A 6,038-nucleotide genomic window follows, 5' to 3' on the forward strand; every position below is an offset into this window, starting at 1 on the left:
TGCAAGACGCCCCTCCTCCTCCTGTAAGCCCCTCCCCCTCATGTACGCTTTCACTGGATTGCGTCATCGGTTGTGAGGGGCTGCGGTGACGTCAGGACGGGGGGTCTAACTTGAAAATAACTAATGTTTATAACTATTGTGTACATATTTGAATAATTTTAGCAATACTTATAAATATATTATTAGTCCCAGTTTTTTAATTTGATGTTTCAACCATAGACTACAAAAAAAAAATGGAAATCCGTAGGTTTCCGAAGAGCATTTTTGAAGCCTAAAGCCGGCCGTCGCCATCTTGGCAGCGTCACTCCCGGATAACTAAAAATGGGCAAAGAGGCGGGACGTGGGTGGAGCTGAGGTGCCTGATTACTGAGACCACGCCCACCTCGCTCGACCATAGTGGCAACCCACCTGTCACTCAAGTTGCCACGCCCCTTAAAGGTGCAGTGTGTGAATTATAGCGGCATCTAGTGGTGAGGTTGTGAATTGCAATCGCTCACCCCTCCCTTTCGGAGCGCATAGAGAAGCTACGGTGGCCGACACAGGACAAAAATGACGTCATCTGAGACAGCAGAGAGTAGCTAGTGCTCTGTAGAGCAGTTTGTCCGTTTAGGGCCACCGTAGAAACATGGCGGCACAAAATGGCGGCTTCAAAGTAAGGGGACCCGCGTGTGTGTAGATAGAAACGGCTCATTCTAAGGTAATAAAAACATAACAGTCTTTATACACCACTGAAAACATAGTTATGTATATTATATTGCATTTCTGTCAATAGATCCTCATGAATATTACACACTGCAATTACTTTAAATTTACAAGAAATTCAAGTGTAATCGACCGGTCTCTGTTGTCCCGTTTCCACCGTCCATAATCAATCAGTGTACAGTTCTCAGTACATATTTTTATCGTCAAAAGTATATATGTTCTGTATCTTTTTGAATAAAATCATACAATTTTATGCAAGGCATCAGGCGTTTCCATCTCGTAAAAATACAGACTTGACACTCGTCTCACATCTCGTTCATGGATGTTGCTTTGCATAAAAATAAACGATATTCAGCACAATAACGAATTTATAGATACAATAAAATGTAAACAAACCTGTATTTTACCGAAAACATGTACCAATTTGACGGAGCTGCACTGCTAAACAGGAAGCAAATGCCTACGATAAATAACTCAACCCCTGGGTTGTTACATCTGAGTAACACAAAAACTACCCAAACACTGGGTTGTTTCCTCTGACCCGGGATCTGAGTAACACAAAAACTACTCAACACTGGGTTGTCACGTCTGACCCAAGATCTGAGTAACACAAAAACTACTCAAACACTGGGTTGTTTCCTCTGACCCGGGATCTGAGTAACACAAAAACTACTCAAACACTGGGTTGTTACGTCTGACCCGGGATCTGAGTAACACAAAAACTACTCAAACACTGGGTTGTCACGTCTGACCCAAGATCTGAGTAACACAAAAACTACTCAAACACTGGGTTGTCACGTCTGACCCAAGATCTGAGTAACACAAAAACTACTCAAACACTGGGTTGTCACGTCTGACCCAAGATCTGAGTAACACAAAAACTACTCAAACACTGGGTTGTTTCCTCTGACCCAGGATCTGAGTAACACAAAAACTACTCAAACACTGGGTTGTTACGTCTGACCCGGGATCTGAGTAACACAAAAACTACTCAAACACTGGGTTGTTACGTCTGACCCGGGATCTGAGTAACACAAAAACTACTCAAACACTGGGTTGTTACGTCTGACCCAAGATCTGTGCAACACAAAAACTACCCAAACACTGGGTTGCTTCCTCTGACCCAGGATCGGAGTAACACAAAAACTACTCAAACACTGGGTTGTTACGTCTGACCCAAGATCTGTGCAACACAAAAACTACTCAAACACTGGGTTGCTTCCTCTGACCCAGGATCGGAGTAACACAAAAACTACTCAAACACTGGGTTGTCACGTCTGACCCAGGATCTGAGTAACACAAAAACTACTCAAACACTGGGTTGTTACGTCTGACCCAAGATCTGTGCAACACAAAAACTACCCAAACACTGGGTTGTCACGTCTGACCCAGGATCTGAGTAACACAAAAACTACCCAAACACTGGGTTGTCACGTCTGACCCAGGATCTGAGTAACACAAAAACTACTCAAACACTGGGTTGTTACGTCTGACCCAAGATCTGTGCAAAACAAAAAATACCCAAACACTGGGTTGTCACGTCTGACCCAGGATCTGAGTAACACAAAAACTACCCAAACACTGGGTTGTCACGTCTGACCCAGGATCTGAGTAACACAAAAACTACCCAAACACTGGGTTGTTACGTCTGACCCAGGATCTGTGCAACACAAAAACTACCCAAACACTGGGTTATTACATCTGACCCAGGATCTGTGTAACACAAAAACTACTCAAACACTGGGTTGTTACGTCTGACCCAGGATCTGAGTAACACAAAAACTACCCAAACACTGGGTTGTTACGTCTGACCCAGGATCTGAGTAACACAAAAACTACTCAAACACTGGGTTGTTACGTCTGACCCAGGATCTGAGTAACACAAAAACTACCCAAACACTGGGTTGTTACGTCTGACCCAGGATCTGAGTAACACAAAAACTACTCAAACACTGGGTTGTTACGTCTGACCCAGGATCTGAGTAACACAAAAACTACCCAAACACTGGGTTGTTACGTCTGACCCAGGATCTGAGTAACACAAAAACTACTCAAACACTGGGTTGTTACGTCTGACCCAGGATCTGAGTAACACAAAAACTACCCAAACACTGGGTTGTTACGTCTGACCCAAGATCTGTGCAACACAAAAACTACCCAAACACTGGGTTATTACATCTGACCCAGGATCTGAGTACCACAAAAACTACTCAAACACTGGGTTGTTACGTCTGACCCAGGATCTGAGTAACACAAAAACTACCCAAACACTGGGTTGTTTCCTCTGACCCAGGATCTGAGTAACACAAAAACTACTCAAACACTGGGTTGTTACGTCTGACCCAAGATCTGTGCAACACAAAAACTACCCAAACACTGGGTTGTCACGTCTGACCCAGGATCTGAGTAACACAAAAACTACCCAAACACTGGGTTGTCACGTCTGACCCAAGATCTGTGCAACACAAAAACTACCCAAACACTGGGTTGTTTCCTCTGACCCAGGATCTGAGTAACACAAAAACTACTCAAACACTGGGTTGTTACGTCTGACCCAAGATCTGTGCAACACAAAAACTACCCAAACACTGGGTTGTCACGTCTGACCCAGGATCTGAGTAACACAAAAACTACCCAAACACTGGGTTGTCACGTCTGACCCAGGATCTGAGTAACACAAAAACTACCCAAACACTGGGTTGTTACGTCTGACCCAAGATCTGTGCAACACAAAAACTACCCAAACACTGGGTTATTACATCTGACCCAGGATCTGAGTACCACAAAAACTACTCAAACACTGGGTTGTTACGTCTGACCCAGGATCTGAGTAACACAAAAACTACCCAAACACTGGGTTGTTTCCTCTGACCCAGGATCTGAGTAACACAAAAACTACTCAAACACTGGGTTGTTACGTCTGACCCAAGATCTGTGCAACACAAAAACTACCCAAACACTGGGTTGTCACGTCTGACCCAGGATCTGAGTAACACAAAAACTACTCAAACACTGGGTTGTTACGTCTGACCCAAGATCTGTGCAACACAATAACTACCCAAACACTGGGTTATTACGTCTGACCCAGAATCTGAGTAACACAAAAACTACTCAAACACTGGGTTGTCACGTCTGACCCAGGATCTGAGTAACACAAAAACTACCCAAACACTGGGTTGTCACGTCTGACCCAGGATCTGAGTAACACAAAAACTACCCAAACACTGGGTTGTTACGTCTGACCCAAGATCTGTGCAACACAAAAACTACCCAAACACTGGGTTATTACATCTGACCCAGGATCTGAGTACCACAAAAACTACTCAAACACTGGGTTGTTACGTCTGACCCAGGATCTGAGTAACACAAAAACTACCCAAACACTGGGTTGTCACGTCTGACCCAGGATCTGAGTAACACAAAAACTACCCAAACACTGGGTTGTCATGTCTGACCCAGGATCTGTGTAACACAAAAACTACCCAAACACTGGGTTGTCACGTCTGACCCGGGATCTGTGTAACACAAAAACTACCCAAACACTGGGTTGTCACGTCTGACCCAGGACCTGAGTAACACAAAAACTACCCAAACACTGGGTTGTCACGTCTGACCCAGGATCTGTTTAAAACAAAAACTATTCAAACACTGGGTTGTCACGTCTGACCCAGGATCTGTGTAACAGAAAAACTACTCAAACACTGGGTTGTTACGTCTGACCCGGGATCTGAGTAACACAAAAACTACTCAAACACTGGGTTGTTACGTCTGACCCGGGATCTAAGTAACACAAAAACTACTCAAACACTGGGTTGTTACGTCTGACCCAAGATCTGTGCAACACAAAAACTACCCAAACACTGGGTTGTTTCCTCTGACCCAGGATCTGAGTAACACAAAAACTACTCAAACACTGGGTTGTCACGTCTGACCCAGGATCTGAGTAACACAAAAACTACTCAAACACTGGGTTGTTACGTCTGACCCAAGATCTGAGTAACACAAAAACTACTCAAACACTGGGTTGTTACTTCTGACCCGGGATCTGAGTAACACAAAAACTACTCAAACACTGGGTTGTTACGTCTGACCCGGGATCTGAGTAACACAAAAACTACTCAAACACTGGGTTGTTACGTCTGACCCGGGATCTGAGTAACACAAAAACTACTCAAACACTGGGTTGTTACGTCTGACCCGGGATCTGAGTAACACAAAAACTACTCAAACACTGGGTTGTTACGTCTGACCCGGGATCTGAGTAACACAAAAACTACTCAAACACTGGGTTGTTACGTCTGACCCGGGATCTGAGTAACACAAAAACTACTCAAACACTGGGTTGTTACGTCTGACCCAAGATCTGAGTAACACAAAAACTACTCAAACACTGGGTTGTTACGTTCGACCCAAGATCTGAGTAACACAAAAACTACTCAAACACTGGGTTGTTACGTCTGACCCAAGATCTGAGTAACACAAAAACTACTCAAACACTGGGTTGTTACGTCTGACCAAAGATCTGAGTAACACAAAAACTACTCAAACACTGGGTTGTTACGTCTGACCCGGGATCTGAGTAACACAAAAACTACTCAAACACTGGGTTGTTACGTCTGACCCGGGATCTGAGTAACACAAAAACTACTCAAACACTGGGTTGTCACGTCTGACCCAGGATCTGAGTAACACAAAAACTACTCAAACACTGGGTTGTTACGTCTGACCCGGGATCTGAGTAACACAAAAACTACTCAAACACTGGGTTGTTACGTCTGACCCGGGATCTGAGTAACACAAAAACTACTCAAACACTGGGTTGTTACGTCTGACCCAGGATCTGAGTAACACAAAAACTACTCAAACACTGGGTTGTCACGTCTGACCCAGGATCTGAGTAACACAAAAACTACTCAAACACTGGGTTGTTACGTCTGACCCAGGATCTGAGTAACACAAAAACTACTCAAACACTGGGTTGTCACGTCTGACCCAGGATCTGAGTAACACAAAAACTACTCAAACACTGGGTTGTTACGTCTGACCCAGGATCTGAGTAACACAAAAACTACTCAAACACTGGGTTGTCACGTCTGACCCGGGATCTGAGTAACACAAAAACTACTCAAACACTGGGTTGTTACGTCTGACCCGGGATCTGAGTAACACAAAAACTACTCAAACACTGGGTTGTCACGTCTGACCCAGGATCTGAGTAACACAAAAACTACTCAAACACTGGGTTGTCACGTCTGACCCAGGATCTGAGTAACACAAAAACTACTCAAACACTGGGTTGTCACGTCTGACCCAGGATCTGAGTAACACAAAAACTA

Source organism: Gobio gobio (genome assembly GCF_949357685.1).
Source record: "Gobio gobio genome assembly, chromosome: 4".
Classification (NCBI taxonomy): Eukaryota; Metazoa; Chordata; class Actinopteri; order Cypriniformes; family Gobionidae; genus Gobio; species Gobio gobio.